The sequence below is a fragment of the Ambystoma mexicanum genome, chromosome 7p (assembly GCF_040938575.1).
Source record: "Ambystoma mexicanum isolate Mex_15411 chromosome 7p, UKY_AmexF1_1, whole genome shotgun sequence".
Taxonomy (NCBI): domain Eukaryota; kingdom Metazoa; phylum Chordata; class Amphibia; order Caudata; family Ambystomatidae; genus Ambystoma; species Ambystoma mexicanum.
The window spans coordinates 52,877,974-52,899,912 of record NC_090939.1 but is presented as its reverse complement, the minus strand read 5'-3'; the positions used below and the strand labels follow the sequence as shown (position 1 = coordinate 52,899,912).

Here is a 21,939-nt window from a genome sequence, read left to right as displayed (position 1 = left end):
AGGGGCAGTACCAGCATCCAGAACAGTATACTTGGCAGCAGCTGGGGGTGAGAACCGATCCCGGGAGCCGAATCCAGGGAGGGCTCCAACCGTGACCCAACGTCCCTGCAGAGACCGGGTGAGCGTAATAGTACCCAAGTTTCCGTAAGAGCACATATATCCACTTGTGTTGGTACAATGAGGTTGGCTACCTCATGGCAATGCTTGACTAGAGAGTGTGTATTCAATAGCAGGTACTTAATTGTAGTCTCTTTAAATGTAGTTTTACTTGGTATGTTTGGGGCCACACAGAAAGTAGGTTCTGATGGCAAAATCTGCTCAGGTTGGCTGGGACTAGAGTCTGTTGTCGTATGTATTAGAGCTGGAGCAGAACTAGTAGCAGCATAATCATGTGTTACCGAGAGTAACCTGTTTCTACGATTACGCAAGATGGTTGTTACCAGGTCACAGAGACGTCATATTTAATCAGAATAGGGGAGAAATCAATGAAAAATAAGGATTAAGATAGGGATAGTAGCGGATACAGATATTCACTGCCACGAACCGCCACAAACCGTCCCAGACGCGCCGACGCGCCTCACGTGACTAGAAGTATGGTGCAGGAACTACAATACTGAAGGTATTTGAAGTTCTAAGTCGCTACGGTTCAGCGAGTATAGTGCAGTGAGAGTCCACAAAGAAGGAACGTACTGAGATTAACGACGCTGTTTAAAAAAGAATTAAACAAAGTAAGTCACTAAGAGTGCTTAATAATGCTAATCTGATAAAATAGTATTCTGGCAACAGAGATATTTCGATATTCTACAAGCTATCTCAATTAAGATGCAATAAACACGCAGTTAAAGTACACGAATTCTAAAAGTTAGGCTGCTAATAAAAAATGGCGTGTACAGATATACAGGAGGCTCAAGCAAGTGTACATATACAGATATTACAATGAAAAGGGGAAAGGGCTAAATTAAGGCACTAAAATCTGTGGGAAACATACAGTGGTAATGCCCTCCTGACCAATCTAGTAAGACCTACTGTACTTTCAGAGCTTTAATACATGCAATAAGAGGAGTTGTGTAAAATAGATATGCAGATTCCCTGTTACAAACTTACAGCTCGTTGTTATTCCTGGTGATGAGCACCTTTGATTAGGGACTTAACACTACATATTTTGCATGTCAATATAGTATAAACAAATCTTTTTAATGGGCGCCTTGTGTTGAAAAATGACCCACCATATGTCAATTAACTGGATTCAATACGGGTTAGGGACTGCCTATGACAAGGTCAGCATTGCGCACCTTATGTCAAATATCAATAATTGAGACAAATTAGATGCATTATCCAATCAAACAATTGGCAGGTTATCCCAAGGACTCACCGTTACCTCTTCCTCTGGCAGACCCCCTTTCGGTAGTGGAAAGCTCTTCTTGTTCCAAATGGGGAGAAGATAATGAAAGCCTCCCAAGTACCTCTTCCCCCTCCCGGATAAACCAGGTAGAAGAAGAAGTTCCAGGGAAACCCTCTGGGGAAGAAAACCCTGTACCGAAGGTAGCGGTGTGTTGTCCTCCGTTGCAGTCGGGGATTCCGGCGAAGTCAGGAGGGTGTTCGTCTTTGAGAAGAAGAAAGAGACTGGTAAGTATCAGAGTGAAACTGAGGTATAGAATGTAAGGTAAAGAGGAATGTGGATTACCCTTAAACCGGAACAATGGGGGGAAGAAGATGGCAGTCAGAATCTTCAGAAAACCTCTGAGAGGCAATAGAGGCGGAGCTAAGATCTGTTTTGATGGTGCAGAGTCTTGCCAGTGTGTTCGTAATGCCGGTGTGTGATGTGCCTGTAACTATACGAAGGAGAGGATAATAGTAAGTTGTGAATGTTAGAAAAAACGGGATTGGAGGTTATTGGATATACGGATTTTGGATGAAGCTTACCACGGTCCGGAATGAGACCGGAAGGCAAACTTGGTTGATGAGGAGGGGGAGTCCGTGAAATCGGAAGACAAAGAGGTAGTTGGAGAGACACTAGGATTGAAAACAGGAAGTTTAGAATGCTGAAGACAGTATTTCGCAAGTCAAATTCGAAGACCTAGGAACGAACTTACGTAGCGTCGTTAATGAGGAGTAGCAACGCAACTCCGTGCTGATCTCCGGGACTGATATACCCACACTCGGGTAGGGAGGCAGTACTTCCGGGAAATCAAGGTGTGCTGAGGCTAGACCCGCAACTCCAGTTACGGCGGCCATCTTGGTAGTAGAAATTGCCTGACACCCGCCGTCCTATGGTCCATCGATGCCACAATGCCCAGCGTCTCGAAGGGGCGTGACACCTTATCACATGTGCCTACATTTTAACCGTTATGTGCGAACAAGCTGCACTTGCATATTTGTGTGTTCAGTCCCAAGCATTTTTCCTTAATTTTGGGAAGTGTACTTTTACAAAAATACTTTTTGTTTTTAAATTCACCCATAAAGCGGACTCGAACCTAAGCACTGCCGCTATCATGCTAGCGTAGCACTGCACTGGCCTATATCACCGGTGCTAAAAATTAGCATTTTCTTCCCAGTGTAGTGTGCTTCTTTGATATTTGCAAACGAATGTGCAGGTATGAGCCTGCCGCCTTGCCTCTGGTTAGGCCTGTTCTGACTGTCCACCCGGGGAGGGGAGAGGAGGAGGGCTCTCCCCGAGTTCGTAAAATTTCATTTTTTGCAGCGACAATGTCTCCCCCTTCAATACCTCGCTTCAAGGTAATTTGTTGAGACAGCTCTCCGTTTTCACTGGAAGATAAACTGGCTCGTTGCTGACACGAAAAGTGCAAACGAAACCCAGAAATTATTCTTTCCCTCAGTCATATCAGATTTAATTTTATGGGCTGAATTATCCGACCAGCCCATTGCACAGTATAACGGCATTAGTTTGTCTGGAATTTCGTTGGCATCAATTTTACAGGGAGAGTATTGGGTTTCAGCAGGAAGTACTGCGTTGCACTGCACCAATTCGTCACCCTTTGCTTGCCCTTCCGTAACGTTGCATTAGCTTGTCTTTGCACAGAATTGAAACATATGCGGAGCAGCGCTTAACGTCATGTGCACTTACATCCTTCCTCTCACAGCGAGTCCTTAAAGAAAAACACAGTGATTGGATCAACTAAATCAGACACTCTTAGACACTCAAATTGCTAACCTTCGCTGAAGGGTCTGTGAAGTTCAACCTCCTGAAGGGCTTATTATTGGCGTACGGGGCAATTGGTCGTAGAGTGGCAGAGATATTGGAGGGAATCCTGTATGAACCAGGGACGGGCCCGCTGTTAAGGGTACTGTTGGATCAAGCGGGGGCACAGCTAGGGTCTTGCGTATCTAGAAAGCCATGCGGGATGGGGGATCCTCAATAGCACTGAAGGTGAAGGAGAATTGGGAAACTGATATGGGATACCTGATCCCGGATAAGGAATGGGAGACGGTATGGGAATCAGTCCGGAAGGTCTCGCGAAATGCCCGATTTTATTTAATCCAGTTTAATATTATACACAGAACTTACATAACTCCAACTAAATTGAGGGCAATGAACAATGACCTATCGGATGAATGCCCCAGATGTGGCGAAGGACCGGCGGGGTTCTGGCACACGATCTGGGACTGTGGTATCATTACTCTTTTCTGGGAGAAGGTGGTGGAGGAGGTGAATAGGCTACTGGGGTCAAATCTGAAGTGCAGCCTGAAAATATGCATCTGGGGGATCCTCCCAGGGGGTTAAGAAACACAAAATACGAAATAAACTGGTAAGGTTTCTACTCCTGCTGGCTAAGCTGCGAATTGCTACTGCGTGGAAACATCCACAGGGTCCGCATATACTTGCAAATGGGGAATTGCTGAAATGACGATACTGCAGGGGATGGGTACCAACACAGAGGGGTCTATGGTTACGGTACATTGGGCCCAGTTGCTAAAGGATTTATCAAAATCTAATTTTAAACCACCTTGAGAAACAGATTTTTGAAGAACTGGGGAGAGCAGCATGGAGGAAGACAAGGGGTGATGTGTCTCGTGAGGGAAGAGGCCAGATCAGACAGCGCCAAGACCAGGAATATGGGTTGTGGGGGTGGGGGGGGTGTTATATGTTTAATGCTGGTATAGGTTAGAGTGAAAATGCAAATAAAAAGGTTTTTTTTAAAAAAACGAATCGGACACTCAGTGGTCAGTCAAAATACTCATTTGTGTAGCCTCGGCTGCGCCAAAGTCTTTTTTCCAGAGTTCCATGGTTTGCTCCTACTTCACTCAGCTCCCTGGCAACATCCTACAATACTGCCTCTGCTCCCACTTCGGGCGCGCTCAGCTCCCCTGTTGCAGGCAGGCGCTGTGAATTTCTCTGTGGCTGCTAGCGATGCGGCCAAGCGTTGTCCACCCAAAATTAAATCCTTTTGTTCCGGTGATGGGTCTGCAAAAGTGTTGCATGAACTTGCCGGTGACGATAAAGGCTTTTGGCACACTAGAAAGCTGCGCTTCACCAGAACAGGTTTATCGAGTCCTCTTCTATCGTGCTGCTCCGACCAGGGTGCAAGAAGCACTCATTCCTCGCACTCAAAAGCACCTTCTTTTTGTTTGGGAGTTGCGCTCGGACCAGAGTTGCTGGCAAATATTCAAAACTTACCGTTCAGGGGTCCACTCTCTGCACGGACCTCCTGAACTCCACTCGGCAGCATCCCACGCTGTGTCTGCGAGCACCGTAGTGCTCGGCTCCTTCGCTCCTACTTCGGTCGCACTCAGCTCCCCTGTTGCACGCAGACGCTGTTCAGCACCCGTTGCAGGACGGAAAATCACTGGTGACCGGCAACCTGCTTCAAAGCTGCTCCGTGCCGATCGAGCTAAACAGTGAAAACACTCCTTTAATGCAGCTGGGCTGATCCCTCCGCTACCTTAACTGCAGCCCCCAACCCTGTTCGGGCTGAAGAGCCCAACAGCAATGTAACAATGACGGCAAACGAGAAGCTGGGTCTGCGACCACAGAGTCCAGCCACACTGCGGTCAGCCCTGCCGTGGGGACCCGCCCCATCCCTCACTTTTTGTTAGATTGTTCCCTCCTCCTTTGAAGAGGGGGAGAGACACTGGGGTTTTCGGTGCTGGCACCCGCCGCCTTTTAGCACCTTTTGTTGGGTCCTGGATCCCCTCCCTAACAGGTTCGTCCTGTGAGATCTGCAGCAGGAGAGGACTGCTGGGAGGGGAAGGATGGGGGAGGGCGTTTTCGATGTCTTTTGTTCTCCTTTCATCTCACAAAATCTGTGGGCCCCTTTCCTTATTGTAAAGGTAGTGTCCCTGCTAGCTATAAGGTGGATGCTGCCAGGATATTGGTAGTATCCGCCCTGCGTTCCACGTGTTTCCCCTTAAACCCGCCGACCTTGCACATCACATAGTATCGCAGCATTAACCCCCGATGGTACTGATAAAATCTTACTTGCCAATAACTGCTAACACTGGTATGCCAAATGTCAATCTTGGCAGGCACACAGGAGGCTTCTGGCCTCTTCCCGAGTTCTGCCCCGGCCACCCCTGCCTCCTGTACGTCCTGGCGGGCTCGGCCTTGATCCTCTGGCAAAAAAGTCTGAGTCAATGCCAACTGACCATGCACTGACACAGGTCACAGGATAGGCAGCCACTGCCAACCCAATCAACTCCCTGTCATTGCAGCGCATACGCTGAAGGAGGGCACGAGCAGCCAGGCCTGGGGAAGTGAAAACAACAAACGTTGCTATTTGCTGCCTGAGACTGCAGGCTAGCATCATAAAATAATCAATGTGGTGCCTGGCTTTGCTGGACAGAAGCAGGAGCACTAAGCACTTATGCAGCCTGTCAGTGCTACTGCTCAGTCAGAGTGAGTCTGAGGCGCTGTGAAATGAATGAAAACATACGCTCTACAGTGTCTACACAATAGTATTGATTTAAATAACATTTTCTTTTTTTAGATTAATGCAGCAGCATCCTAGATTCTCGGACTGCTGGTGCGGCGTCCCCTAGAGGCTGGCACGTCAGGCTGCTGCCTGCACTGTCTGAAACCAAGACGGGCCATGCCTGGCAATCCTCATCAGCTGTGGACATCAATCGGACAACGTGCAGCTCAGAAAAGCTCAACATTGGTGAATAAAAGCAGAACCCTGGGCCGAAAGCCTCAATTGCTAAAACCATCTACTCTCGAGGAATGCAGAGCAAGTCAGGGATAGGAAGCCGTGAGGTACCAGAGGTAAGACAGATGCAAGGGTGGCATGTTTCTGGCTAAAGAATGTTATTGATCCAAAAGGGTTGGGATAAAGATCTGTCTATACCTAAATCCAAGAGGGGGTCTCTGCCTAAAAGAAAAACTAGTGAGGATGACAGGATGTCCGAAAGTAAAGTCTGTCCCAGTCACGTTGTTGGGATGGAAATGAGCCTATCCCACCCCTCCTAGGCGCTTTCAGTTAGGCCGAACATCATATGAAGTGATAAGGGGGGAGCAATCCGCACTATTCGGCAACATGTAGGGGCACTGAAGCACCAACTTTAGATGTGTGGCACTAGAAAACCCATAGCACATGACTTCATTTTGTATTAGGCCTAAAAGGAACAAGCTTGCAGGATCGCACGGTTCTCGAACCCTGCTCACCAGCCCCAATATCTAGCCCCAATCTCATTAAGGCTAAATGAATCCACAGAACCCCGTTCCCACAGAAGTCCACTTCCCCCTCGTCCCTCCAGTGTTGCGAATATTTAGTATCTTCCAAAGGAATGTGCCCTGCAAGAGCTCGAGACAACACCAGGCTCCTCACTACGTCCATTCATCTGCACTAAACTGCCAGTAGGCCTTTAACCCCCACCCAGCTCCACACCACCAACCTAACAACCCCACCTTTGTGCCCCCCAATATGCGCAAGATACCCCCGACTCAACACAAAGGATCTGCAGAAGATCAAGCATGCACTGCTGTATTTTTCAAAGCATGAAAACATATCTCTTAACACGAGGTACAGGGAGGGATAAATTAAAGATAAAAGCCCAGGGTGAAGACCTTAAGTGCGGGAACTGCGGTATCAACAACTCCCTGAATGTGTGGGTCAGCACGACTGTATGACATCCTCCCTTCCCCCAGACACCATTTCCTGTGCCGCCCAAGTGCCTGCCACAATTATATAACTAGGCGTAGCAAGTTCTACGCCTGTAAATATGTACCATCTGTATATACCCTCTTGTAACTAATGACTTGTATGTAGTTTTCATACCTTTTCTGTTGTAACTAAGCCTTGCATATATGTGTAACTGCTGCGCCCTGATACCCCCCCGGGTATGATGTGCATTATAAATAATAAAACAAACAAGTTTAGTTTAGTATGAAACAATGTAGTAATGTGTGCCCTGACCTTCAGCGCAAGGATAAGCCTAGCTGACCCACGTGGATCCAGACCGACAGGAAAGAACTAACCAATTACAGCCTGGCCATCTCTATGGAGCAGGCTCATGTGTAGGGTTGCCACCAATTAGTCTGTATATAATGACGATTGTTGGGATATTAAGCCCCTGTTTGCAGCAGGACAAGTCAGAGCGCTCTCGAGCAGCCGAGTACTTTGCTGAGATTTGTATTTTGTACAATTAAAACCTTGATGTCCTTGCAACGCTATCTTTGGGCATATTTCCCTAGCGGGTTGTCTTTATTCTGAAGTGTGCGTAAAAAAGGGACTAGCCTACAATGTCCCAAAAGCCTACTTCTGTCCATCACTCTATAAACTAACAAAATGATGCTAGATTATTCCTGCAAAAGAAAAAAAAAGTGTTAATCAAAATGTTCTAAGCCAGTAGAGCCTTACAGAAAGGACTCAAAATAATTGTAAAGAAATAGTGTTCCAATATTAGGCGGCTTGGTTTACTCTGCTGCCTAGGAATAGCCCCTTCATATGCCATCTTTCCTACTTCTCTTGAAATGCTTAATTTATTCTACTGCCAAGCAATGGATCGTTCATAGGCTGTCTTACTTCCTCTTATGGGGTGCCAGACCCTTTTATCTGTATTCACATTAGGCTCCTGCCTCACATAAGAGTGCAGGTCCCTGACTTGCAACACTGTTTCAGTTTCATTCGGTTCCCTTCTCTCCCAAATGTACCATTGTTTCCTTATATCATTCGCAGAGTCCCAGACCCTCTTTTCTTGCACTTGTCCTCCAGAACCCTTTGAGCTGCCTGCGCACCTGACCTTCTGGTCCACGTCTTGCACGGTGGTTTCCCTGCAAATTTCGTCTTCAGGTTCTCGTCGGCCCCAGAGTTTTTCTCGCCGGCAGCTCTAGCTGCCTCTCGGGCTGCAGCCTGTGCGCTGTACAGCTCCCAAGACCTTGCGACGCCTGGAGGGAATTGCGGACAGCGTGACAAGAGGCCCCCGGGTTACCTTCCTGCTCGGTGCATGTCATCTCGCAGGTTGCCTGACTGACGACCCTGCGGCTTCCGTCTCCGCTCACAACTCCACAGAGGGTTTCTCTCTGGTCTCACTGCCATGACAGATTTGAACTCCTCCGTTGGGAAAGCAAGTTCCTCCTGGACCAATCAGATTCCTTGTCAACCTAGACTGCTTACTTTGGTTTACCGGAGTGCTCTTCATTCCTCTATATTTCTCCCTCGTGCCAGTACATACAAGGTAATCCTCATCAGGACAGGTCATCCTCTTCCTCGTCTCAGTACATGGACTCAAATATAAGGCTCTATGGGATTACTGCACCCAGTTTATTGGAACCCCCGAAAATGCAGACTTTATTTCGACCCCCTTTTCACCCCATACATATGCTGGGGGGGTGACACCCACCAGCCCCCCTCATCCATCATATACTGTACCCATCCCCCCACATATATATGGGGTGAAAGGGGAGCTGGAAAAAAAGTCAGCATTTGGGGGGGTGGGGGGGAGGAGTCGCTCTAAACAGGGCACAGTAATTGTATAATCCCAAATATAATAAGTCCATACTGGTTTGCTCTCATCTCTGCCTAAGTGGATTGGTTTTGAACATCATATCAGTCTCATCAGGGCAGATGTGATTTAACGCCTTAAAAGGGGTTAAAGTGTTTTCAGCAGAGTTACAGTGCGTCTCCTGAAGGTGATCATCCCCAGTCCCATAAGGTGCGTCCCTTCCCAGGTGATCCTACTGCTGTGCACCACCCCCCAGGGGACTTATTGTACTGTAGACTCACCGCCATGGCCCTCTAGGAAAGGTCTCCCACTAGAGGAGAAGGGACAACATCCTCAGATTCGTCACAAAGCTTACATTAAAATTCCTGAACGTACACACGAGACACGACAAGCAATTTTCAATACAAGATATAGAAGCTAAGGGAGGAGAGGACCAAAAACAAACATTTGAAATTGTGCTTGCAGGGTAGTGAACATTTAGAACAACCATAAAGCAAAAACGGTGGGGGCAACAAATGAATACCAAAGGCTTAGGGGAGAATCACGGAACCATAGTGCAGAGTAAGCCAGAGTAATGCTAAAGACACAGTGAGTATTCAAGTCAAGAGCAGGAAGGAAAGGAGCAGTCAGCTAGGCCACAGTCCCCATTTGTCATCGTTGCTTAGCTTCTAAGCGATTGATTCAACAGTGGCTGTTATTACCCTACTTTACCCTTTAAGTGAAATAAATGGTGCTTGCTTTTATGGATGGATGCAACAGAAGACATAGTCCCAACCCTACGTCCTTCAATGAACACATCCCTGGATAACAGAAGCACAAAAACAATATAATTTGGGGTAAGAAAAGACTATCTTTCTAGCCCCAAGTAAATGAAGGTCTATATCAGGAACCTTAAACAATACCAATGATTGAATGCGAAAGGTCCACAACGAACTGACATCTTGGTGCCTTCCAACACCCGGGTAGCTTGCCTGTGATCTGGTCAGGTCTATTAGCTGCCAACACTGCAGGTGCATCCCCCATCTTGGCATGGTGACTACTACTGCCCATGGTTTCAAACATCACGTCAACTCACAAGTGCAGAATTTCACGCAAAAAGAATGAAGCTAACACAGCTGGTGTGAAATGCAATAGGTAGATCACGCGCACAGCCCTGTATTTTAATAAACACGAGAAGCTGCAAGTCACACAAAACCCTGAAAAAAATGAACAGTCATTTAATACCCCTAAAGCAGCACCAACCCATCACCAAGGAGGCAGCATCGGCGAAACATTGTCCGAGTAGGATCAGCGGGGTCAAGGTGGCACAACCCTCCATCAACAGTTACACCAAACTTCATACATGAAGGCAATGAGGATGCACCCTTCAGAGTTCTAAATTGTATGTTTTTGGCGATCTGTTAGCATTACATTTCCACGCAAATAAAATGCAGAATCAGATGTGCCGGAAGCCCCCACATGCCCCCCACCATAATTAAATAGCTAAGCCCATTCCTACCCCCATATATATTTGTGAGCAGATGCCTTACAAATTTGCAGACAAATCTGCCTCGAGCATGCGATGAAATGGGCGTGAATGCCGCAGGCATGTCATACAGGAAGTCCACCTGCATCAAGGCCACTACCAATCACTATCCAAGCTAAAACTCCCAGATACCTTTGTTTGTTTATTTATAGAGCGCGCCAAACCCAAACAAACTTTAGGTCAGAACTTTGTAAAGTTGCTTTCACAAACTGTGGTCAGGGGTCAAAACAACATTATAGGACAAGATTAATCATTGACTTTTCCCAAAATTCTACTGCTGATAACAGATCACTTTCTAAGCGGATCTGCATGAAATGTTCATCTTTTTTTTCCGGCACATGCGCCTCCAAACTGGACATGTTTGCGAAGATGTGTTTAATGGTCCAAAGGTTATTAAAAAAACAGGCTGTTTTTGGCCTAATCCAATCCATTTTCCCATAGAGAAAAGGGTGCTACCATTGAACCCGGTAGCATGGATACCACTCAGCGGATTTACACCGCACAAAAAGCAGAGCAGATATTCCTTGGTTTGGTAGAAATCCGTTCAGTAGTGTCTCCCGTGGAGCATTGCAGCAGTCAGGCTTTTCAGACAAAAGTCTCTTTTTTTGGCTCAATGCAAGCGATTACTGCAAGAATCTCATGGGAAGCCAAAAAAGAAAAGTGCTCAAAACGAGATTGAGGTGGGGGCGGGTGCAGAGAAATTTCCCATGGGAACCTACTCCGGATAGTAAAGGAGGGGGAAAATAGAGTTGCAGCGTTTGTTGATGACACGCTCCTGTTGATCAGAGAACAAGAAACCTCATTTGCAGGGATCTTACAGGAACTTCTATTTGGGGAGATGGCAAGGTTAAAAATAAATGTCCACAAGTCAGAGTTATTAAACGTGACCGCCCCCTCAGAAAAGGTTTAGGAATTGCGGGGTATCGTACCCTATAGATGGGAAGAAACAGGCATTCAATATTTGGGTGTCCAGATTACTGGTTCTCTGGGTGCTCTTTACCGTGCTATCTACCCGCCTCTAGCGGAAAAGGGGCACCAGCTGCTGGCGGAATGGGTGCCCTTATAAATATCCTGGATGGGGAGGATAAATGCCCTTAGAAATGGTGATTTTGCCACAAATCCTATACTATTTCAGGGCCCGGCCAGTGAGGGGTCCCCAAGGTTTCTTCAGGACCATTCAAAAACATGTGGGGTCATTTATTCGGAACTGCAAGAGAACCAGGGTAGCTATGCAGATGCTAATGTCTCCCAGAAGCAAGGGAGGGCTGTGAGTGCCAAACTTCCGTCTCCATTTCCTTGCGGCTCAAATCAGAGTGAGCTGGGATTGGTTCAAGGGCGGCTGCGGGAAGGTCTGGTGTCGAATGGACAAAGCGGTGGTGGGCTCGCCGCAGGACGAGGTGTTGTGGCGACCCAAGGGGAATAGACATGCAAACACGTAGCATAGCAGGATAGGGGTCCTAGTGGGGGAATCATGGTATGAGGTGGTGCGGAGGGTGAACTTGACCACCCCCCCCCGCGCAGACGTCGATGTTTAGGAATCCCCAGTTCACACAGAGTATGGAAAGGGGTGCCTTCAATGGGTGGAGTTGGCAGGGTGCTGCAAACTACATGGCATGTTCTTGGTTCAGGACATTAAATCCTTTGCACAGTGCAAGCAGGACTTTGGGTTAGACTAGGAGAACCGGTTTCACTACTCTCAACTGAGGCACTGGCTTACAAACCCAATGTAAGGTCAGCTGCCACCAGCGATCTCACGCCCTTTGAACGGTTTGCAACGATAGACACGGGTACAGGCATTTGGTAGGAGCGTTACATAGGATTATAGCAGAAGGGGCAAGGAGCCAGGCATGGCATTATATGGAGCAGTGGGAAACTGCAATGGGGCAGCCGCTGGAGGGGGAACTCTGGACTCAGTTATGGGCAGATATCCCCAAGCTCATACAGGCCATGCAGATTCAGGAGATGTGGGTTAAGATAATGGTCCAATGGCATCTCAGCCCAGAAACACTGCATTAATTCTTACCAACTGTATCAGCACTCTGCTGGATGGGATGTGATCAACTGGGATTGTGGAAGCATATCTGGTGGGAATGGCCAGTCATACAGCCTTATTGGGACATGACCTGTACAACAATATAGTATTTTGGGAGTCAGATGCCAGACAACACAAGGATGGCCATACTGGGAATAGGTAGGTTTCTTTAAAATCTACCTTCGAAAGCTCAAAGACAGACATACATCATCCTGATAGTGGCAGCAACGCTTGTGGTGGCACACAAATGGAAACATAAAGCTGCCTCTGCAAGCATTAGCCGGTGCAGGTATTATTATTATATGTACTCACTTACACCAGGGCAGGGTCTGTGTAGCAGCTGCACAGCAGTCACTGCCTCTGCGAGCATTAGCCGGTGCAGGTATTATTATTATATGTACTCACTTAAACCAGGGCAGGGTCTGTGTAGCAGCTGCACAGCAGTCACTGCCTCTGCGAGCATTAGCCGGTGCAGGTATTATTATTATATGTACTCACTTACACCAGGGCAGGGTCTGTGTAGCAGCTGCACAGCAGTTACTGTCTCTGCGAGCATTAGCTGGGGCAGGTATTATAGATGTAGTCATTTACACCAGAGCAGGGTTTGTGCAGCAGCTGCACAGCAGTCCCTGCCCCCGCGAGCATTAACCTGCACAGGTATTATATATATAGTCATTTACACCAGAGCAGGGTCTGTGTAGCAGCTGCACAGCAGTTACTGCCTCTGCGAGCATTAGCTGGGGCAGGTATTATAGATGTAGTCATTTACACCAGAGCAGGGTTTGTGCAGCAGCTGCACAGCAGTCCCTGCCCCCGCGAGCATTAACCTGCACAGGTATTATATATATAGTCATTTACACCAGAGCAGGGTCTGTGTAGCAGCTGCACAGCAGTTACTGCCTCTGCAAGCATTAGCCGGTGCAGGTATTATTATTATATGTACTCACTTACACCAGGGCAGGGTCTGTGTAGCAGCTGCACAGCAGTCACTGCCTCTGCGAGCATTAGCCGGTGCAGGTATTATTATTATATGTACTCACTTACACCAGGGCAGGGTCTGTGTAGCAGCTGCACAGCAGTTACTGCCTCTGCGAGCATTAGCTGGGGCAGGTATTATAGATGTAGTCATTTACACCAGAGCAGGGTTTGTGCAGCAGCTGCACAGCAGTCCCTGCCCCCGCGAGCATTAACCTGCACAGGTATTATATATATAGTCATTTACACCAGAGCAGGGTCTGTGTAGCAGCTGCACAGCAGTTACTGCCTCTACGAGCATTAGCCGGTGCAGGTATTATTATATATGTAGTCACTGACACCAGAGCAGGGTCTGTGTAGCAGCTGCACAGCAGTTACTGCCTCTGCGAGCATTAGCCGGTGCAGGTATTATTATATGTAGTCACTTACATCAGAGCAATGACTGTGAAGCAGCTGCACAGCAGTCACTGCCTCTGCGAGCATTAGACGGCGCAGCAGTGCAGGTATTATTATATATGTAGTCACTGACACCAAAGCAGGGTCTGTGTAGCAGCTGCACAGCAGTTACTGCCTCTGCGAGCATTAGCCGGTGCAGGTATTATTATATATGTAGTCACTGACACCAGAGCAGGGTCTGTGTAGCAGCTGCACAGCAGTTACTGCCTCTGCGAGCATTAGCCGGTGCAGGTATTATTATATATGAAGTCACTGACACCAGAGCAGGGTCTGTGTAGCAGCTGCACAGCAGTTACTGCCTCTGCAAGCATTAGCCGGTGCAGGTATTATTATATATGTAGTCACTGACACCAGAGCAGGGTCTGTGTAGCAGCTGCACAGCAGTTACTGCCTCTGCAAGCATTAGCCGGTGCAGGTATTATACATGTAGTCACTGACACCGGAGCATGGTCTGTGTAGCAGCTGCACAGCAGTCACTGTAGTCACTGACACCAGAGCAGGGTCTGTGTAGCAGCTGCTCAGTAGTTACTGCCTCTGCGAGCAATAGCCGGTGCAGGTATTATTATATGTAGTCACTGCCACCAGAGCAGGGTCTGTGTAGCAGCTGCACAGCAGTCACTGCCACCAGAGCAGGGTCTGTATAGCAGCTGCACAGCAGTCACTGTAGTCACTGCCACCAGAGCAGGGTCTGTGTAGCAGCTGCACAGCAGTTACTGTAGTCACTGCCACCAGAGCAGGGTCTGTGTAGCAGCTGCACAGCAGTTACTGCCTCTGCGAGCATTAGCCGGTGCAGGTATTATTATATGTAGTCACTTACACCAGAGCAGGGTCTGTGTAGCAGCTGCACAGCAGTTACTGCCTCTGCTGCACAGCAGTTACTGCCTCTGCGAGCATTAGCCAGTGCAGGTATTATTATATGTAGTCACTTACACCAGAGCAGGGTCTGTGTAGCAGCTGCACAGCAGTTACTGCCTCTGCGAGCATTAGCCGGTGCAGGTATTATTATATATGTAGTCACTGACACCAGAGCAGGGTGTGTGTAGCAGCTGCACAGCCGTTACTGCCTCTGCGAGCATTAGCCAGTGCAGGTATTATTATATGTAGTCACTTACACCAGAGCAGGGTCTGTGTAGCAGCTGCACAGCAGTTACTGCCTCTGCGAGCATTAGCCGGTGCAGGTATTATTATATGTAGTCACTTACACCAGAGCAGGGTCTGTGTAGCAGCTGCACAGCAGTTACTGCCTCTGCGAGCATTAGCCAGTGCAGGTATTATTATATGTAGTCACTTACACCAGAGCAGGGTCTGTGTAGCAGCTGCACAGCAGTTACTGCCTCTGCGAGCATTAGCCAGTGCAGGTATTATTATATGTAGTCACTTACACCAGAGCAGGGTCTGTGTAGCAGCTGCACAGCAGTTACTGCCTCTGCGAGCATTAGCCGGTGCAGGTATTATTATATGTAGTCACTTACACCAGAGCAGGGTCTGTGTAGCAGCTGCACAGCAGTTACTGCCTCTGCGAGCATTAGCCGGTACAGGTATTATTATATGTAGTCACTTACACCAGAGCAGGGTCTGTGTAGCAGCTGCACAGCAGTCACTGCCTCTGCGAGCATTAGCTCACTGCCTCTGCGAGCATTAGCCGGTGCAGGTATTATAGATGTAGTGACTTACACCAGAGCAGGGTCTGTGTAGCAGCTGCACAGCAGTCACTGCCTCTGCGAGCATTAGCCGGTGCAGGTATTATACATGTAGTCACTGACACCGGAGCAGGGTCTGTGTAGCAGCTGCACAGCAGTCACTGCCTCTGCGAGCATTAGCCGGTGCAGGTATTATTAGTATATGTAGTCACTGACACCAGAGCAGGGTGTGTGTAGCAGCTGCACAACAGTTACTGCCTCTGCAAGCATTAGCCGGTGCAGGTATTATTATATATGTAGTCACTGACACCAGAGCAGGGTCTGTGTAGCAGCTGCACAGCAGTCACTGCCTCTGCGAGCATTAGCTGGGGCAGGTATTATTATATGTAGTCACTGACACCAGATCAGGGTCTGTGTAGCAGCTGCACAGCAGTCACTGCCACCAGAGCAGGGTGTGTGTAGCAGCTGCACAGCAGTTACTGCCTCTGCAAGCATTAGCCGGTGCAGGTATTATACATGTAGTCACTGACACCGGAGCAGGGTCTGTGTAGCAGCTGCACAGCAGTCACTGCCTCTGCGAGCATTAGCCGGTGCAGGTATTATTATTATATGTAGTCACTGACACCAGAGCAGGGTGTGTGTAGCAGCTGCACAACAGTTACTGCCTCTGCAAGCATTAGCCGGTGCAGGTATTATTATATATGTAGTCACTGACACCAGAGCAGGGTCTGTGTAGCAGCTGCACAGCAGTCACTGCCTCTGCGAGCATTAGCTGGGGCAGGTATTATTATATGTAGTCACTGACACCAGATCAGGGTCTGTGTAGCAGCTGCACAGCAGTCACTGCCACCAGAGCAGGGTGTGTGTAGCAGCTGCACAGCAGTCACTGCCTCTGCGAGCATTAGCCGGTTCAGGTATTATTATATATGTAGTCACTGACACCAGAGCAGGGTGTGTGTAGCAGCTGCACAGCAGTTACTGCCTCTGCGAGCATTAGCCGGTGCAGGTATTATTATTATATGTAGTCACTTACACCAGAGCAGGGTGTGTGTAGCAGCTGCACAGCAGTCACTGCCTCTGCGAGCATTAGCCGGTGCAGGTATTATTATTATTATATGTAGTCACTTACACCAGAGCAGGGTGTGTGTAGCAGCTGCCCAGCAGTCACTGCCTCTGCGAGCATTAGCCGGTGCAGGTATTATTATTATTATTATATGTAGTCACTTACACCAGAGCAGGGTGTGTGTAGCAGCTGCACAGCAGTCACTGCCTCTGCGAGCATTAGCCGGTGCAGGTATTATTATATATGTAGTCACTGACACCAGAGCAGGGTGTGTGTAGCAGCTGCACAGCAGTCACTGCCTCTGCGAGCATTAGCCGGTGCAGGTATTATTATATATGTAGTCACTGACACCAGAGCAGGGTCTGTGTAGCAGCTGCACAGCAGTCACTGCCTCTGCGAGCATTAGCCGGTGCAGGTATTATTATATATGTAGTCACTGACACCAGAGCAGGGTCTGTGTAGCAGCTGCACAGCAGTCACTGCCTCTGCGAGCATTAGCCGGTGCAGGTATTATTATATATGTAGTCACTGACACCAGAGCAGGGTCTGTGTAACAGCTGCACAGCAGTCACTGCCTCTGCGAGCATTAGCCGGTGCAGGTATTATTATTATATATGTAGTCACTGACACCAGAGCAGGGTGTGTGTAGCAGCTGCACAACAGTCACTGCCTCTGCGAGCATTAGCCGGTGCAGGTATTATAGATGTAGTCACACCAGAGCAGGGTCTGTGTAGCAGCTGCACAGCAGTCACTGCCTCTGCGAGCATTAGCCGGTGCAGGTATTATAGATGTAGTCACTTACACCAGAGCAGGGTCTGTGTAGCAGCTGCACAGCAGTCACTGCCTCTGCGAGCATTAGCTGGTGCAGGTATTATTATTATATGTAGTCACTGACACCAGAGCAGGGTGTGTGTAGCAGCTGCACAACAGTTACTGCCTCTGCAAGCATTAGCCGGTGCAGGTATTATTATATATGTAGTCACTGACACCAGAGCAGGGTCTGTGTAGCAGCTGCACAGCAGTCACTGCCTCTGCGAGCATTAGCTGGGGCAGGTATTATTATATGTAGTCACTGACACCAGATCAGGGTCTGTGTAGCAGCTGCACAGCAGTCACTGTAGTCACTGCCACCAGAGCAGGGTGTGTGTAGCAGCTGCACAGCAGTCACTGCCTCTGCGAGCATTAGCCGGTTCAGGTATTATTATAGATGTAGTCACTTACACCAGAGCAGGGTCTGTGTAGCAGCTGCACAGCAGTCACTGCCTCTGCGAGCATTAGCCGGTGCAGGTATTATTATATATGTAGTCACTGACACCAGAGCAGGGTCTGTGTAGCAGCTGCACAGCAGTCACTGCCTCTGCGAGCATTAGCCGGTGCAGGTATTATTATTATATATGTAGTCACTGACACCAGAGCAGGGTGTGTGTAGCAGCTGCACAGCAGTCACTGCCTCTGCGAGCATTAGCCGGTGCAGGTATTATTATTATATATGTAGTCACTGGCACCAGAGCAGGGTGTGTGTAGCAGCTGCACAGCAGTCACTGCCTCTGCGAGCATTAGCCGGTGCAGGTATTATTATTATATATGTAGTCACTGGCACCAGAGCAGGGTGTGTGTAGCAGCAGCACAGCAGTCACTGCCTCTGCGAGCATTAGCCGGTGCAGGTATTATAGATGTAGTCACTTACACCAGAGCAGGGTCTGTGTAGCAGCTGCACAGCAGTCACTGCCTCTGCGAGCATTAGCCGGTGCAGGTATTATTATATATGTAGTCATTGACACCAGAGCAGGGTCTGTGTAGCTGCTGCACAGCAGTCACTGCCTCTGCGAGCATTAGCCGGTGCAGGTATTATTATTATATATGTAGTCACTTACACCTGAGCAGGGTCTGTGTAGCAGCTGCACAGCAGTCACTGCCTCTGCGAGCATTAGCCGGTGCAGGTATTATAGATGTAGTCACTTACACCAGAGCAGGGTCTGTGTAGCAGCTGCACAGCAGTCACTGCCTCTGCGAGCATTAGCCGGTGCAGGTATTATTATATATGTAGTCACTGACACCAGAGCAGGGTCTGTGTAGCAGCTGCACAGCAATCACTGCCTCTGCGAGCATTAGCCGGTGCAGGTATTATTATTATATATGTAGTCACTGACACCAGAGCAGGGTGTGTGTAGCAGCTGCACAGCAGTCACTGCCTCTGCGAGCATTAGCCGGTGCAGGTATTATAGATGTAGTCACTTACACCAGAGCAGGGTCTGTGTAGCAGCTGCACAGCAGTCACTGCCTCTGCGAGCATTAGCCGGTGCAGGTATTATTATATATGTAGTCACTGACACCAGAGCAAGGTCTGTGTAGCAGCTGCACAGCAGTCACTGCCTCTGCGAGCATTAGCCAGTGCAGGTATTATTATATATGTAGTCACTGACACCAGAGCAGGGTGTGTGTAGCAGCTGCACAGCAGTCACTGCCTCTGCGAGCATTAGCCGGTGCAGGTATTATTATATATGTAGTCACTGACACCAGAGCAGGGTGTGTGTAGCAGCTGCACAGCAGTCACTGCCTCTGCGAGCATTAGCTGGGGCAGGTATTATTATATGTAGTCACTGACACCAGATCAGGGTCTGTGTAGCAGCTGCACAGCAGTCACTGTAGTCACTGCCACCAGAGCAGGGTGTGTGTAGCAGCTGCACAGCAGTCACTGCCTCTGCGAGCATTAGCCGGTTCAGGTATTATTATATATGTAGTCACTGACACCAGAGCAGGGTGTGTGTAGCAGCTGCACAGCAGTTACTGCCTCTGCGAGCATTAGCCGGTGCAGGTATTATTATTATATATGTAGTCACTGACACCAGAGCAGGGTGTGTGTGTAGCAGCTGCACAGCAGTCACTGCCTCTGCGAGCATTAGCCGGTGCAGTTATTATTATTATATATGTAGTCACTGACACCAGAGCAGGGTGTGTGTGTAGCAGCTGCACAGCAGTCACTGCCTCTGCGAGCATTAGCCGGTGCAGGTATTATTATTATATATGTAGTCACTGACACCAGAGGAGGGTGTGTGTAGCAGCAGCACAGCAGTCACTGCCTCTGCGAGCATTAGCCGGTGCAGGTATTATAGATGTAGTCACTTACACCAGAGCAGGGTGTGTGTAGCAGCTGCACAGCAGTCACTGCCTCTGCGAGCATTAGCCGGTGCAGGTATTATTATTATATATGTAGTCACTGACACCAGAGCAGGGTCTGTGTAGCAGCTGCACAGCAGTCACTGCCTCTGCGAGCATTAGCCGGTGCAGGTATTATTATTATATATGTAGTCACTGACACCAGAGCAGGGTGTGTGTAGCAGCTGCACAGCAGTCACTGCCTCTGCGAGCATTAGCCGGTGCAGGTATTATTATTATATATGTAGTCACTGACACCAGAGCAGGGTCTGTGTAGCAGCTGCACAGCAGTCACTGCCTCTGCGAGCATTAGCCGGTGCAGGTATTAATATTATATATGTAGTCACTGACACCAGAGCAGGGTCTGTGTAGCAGCTGCACAGCAGTCACTGCCTCTGCGAGCATTAGCCGGTGCAGGTATTATTATTATATATGTAGTCACTGACACCAGAGCAGGGTCTGTGTAGCAGCTGCACAGCAGTCACTGCCTCTGCGAGCATTAGCCGGTGCAGGTATTATTATATATGTAGTCACTGACACCAGAGCAGGGTGTGTGTGTAGCAGCTGCACAGCAGTCACTGCCTCTGCGAGCATCCCAGAACCTGAACTGTACCGTAAATGAGAGCTTCAGAGCAGCTACTGGGTCAATGATACCAACAACAACAGGCTGTCCTGTGTAATTTCAAAACCGGATGTTTAGTAAAGCACGTACTTACAATGTTTAATTTCAACACGTGATAAGTGCAATACAACGAATTAAAGCTTAGACGTGCATTTCCAGAGGTTGCAATGCGGCTCCTCTTACCAATATAAGAACAAAGGGGTGAGAACGTCTAAGATAATGGTTGCGAAAAGAAATGCATATAAAAGTCAGTGCAAGCGCTGCACCACACACTCACCCGATGCTGCCTGGAATCAGGAAGTGAGCGTTTCCTAAGGGGCAGTGTCTAGTTCCCATCCGAGAACGGAGCCTAGCAACGTACCGCCTCCACTTCATCACGTGGGCTGCTCTGGATCACGTGCGCTCGAACGTCACCTTAGTCACGTGGGTGTCAAACGTTCTCCTAATCACGTGGGTTTCAAACGTTCACCTCGTCACGTGGGCGTTAAACGTTCATCCGTCATCCTTTTTGCTTGAGCGGGAAGGCAGGCACGAGCTGGAAGGCAAGACGTCCCAGGAGCGGGAGAGATTCCTTCCTTACAAAGCATCTTTCGAATAGTTGAATTTGGGTTACGGCAAATCTTATATTTACCTTAAGTTGATTGTTACTGTGATGCAGAGCAGCAATATTGGGAAGGGGGTATTTCTGTGTATTTTGGGGGTTTGTAATGTGCATCAGGGGTGAGATCAGAGCTTTACGTGGGCTGGAACCGAAATCTCGCTTTGAGGCTGGGCGCAGCCGGGGGCCCATTAATCTCCCCGGGCAGCCGGCGCCACTACATGAAAAGGCTTTTTTTCTAAAGCCTGAAGCTCTCGCATACGAGCGAGAGCTTCAGGCTTCAGAAAAAAATGCCTTTCAACCATAATGGTGGCGCCGCACCTGCGAGGCATCCCTTTAACCAAGAGATGTCCATGGGACAGTGCCACCATTATGGAGAAAATATGAGGCCGCTGAAAGCAGAGGCCTTGCTTTCTAAATACTGAAGCTCCCGCGGATTCACAGGAGTTTCAGTATTTAGGAAAAAGGCCTCAGCTTCCAGGGTCCTTACCTTTCAGCCTTAATGGAGACACTGTCCCTCCCCAGCTGGCGAGGGGCAGCACCGTCATTAAGGCTGAATAGGCGAGGCGCTGTCCCCTGCCAGTCAAGCCTATAAAAGGCTGCCTGGGAGGGGTGCCAGTAGCCCATTGAGTGTATTTTGGGGACATGTAATGTGCATCACGGGTTTGGCAATATTGGGGAGGGTGTATTTCTGTATATTTTGCGGGTTTGTAATGCGTATCGTGTGAGATTTACTTTTTGGGGTTTTCTCATGCGTGCTTTGTAGAGAGGGCACCACTATTGGACTGGGCGATAGTGCTTTTGGATTGGGTTTTGTAGAGTGGGGGCAGGATTGGACATTTCGATAGGTGTTCTGGGTTGGGCTTTGTAGGAGACACCAGGATTGGCCCCTTTCAGAGGTTGTTTTGTGTGTGGCTTTGTAGAGAAGCCTCAGGATTGAACTATGCCTGATTAGTTTTGGATGGGGTTTACAT

General features: G+C 48.6%; 1 protein-coding gene across 4 annotated transcripts in view; it reads right to left on the bottom strand.

Annotated features, from left to right (window-relative positions):
* The window catches only part of GDAP2 (ganglioside induced differentiation associated protein 2), a 1,016,820-nt gene extending 996,033 nt beyond the window's left edge, over window positions 1-20,787 (bottom strand). For 2 of the 4 annotated variants that reach the window (XM_069635761.1, XM_069635764.1), the window contains exon 1: window positions 20,645-20,741. The gene's annotated coding sequence lies outside the window, so the exon portion shown is untranslated. Of the gene's footprint in view, window positions 1-20,644 lie in introns of all 4 variants that reach the window. The other 2 variants (XM_069635760.1, XM_069635762.1) reach the window with 2 other exon arrangements.
* Window positions 20,788-21,939: the final 1,152 nt, after the last annotated feature.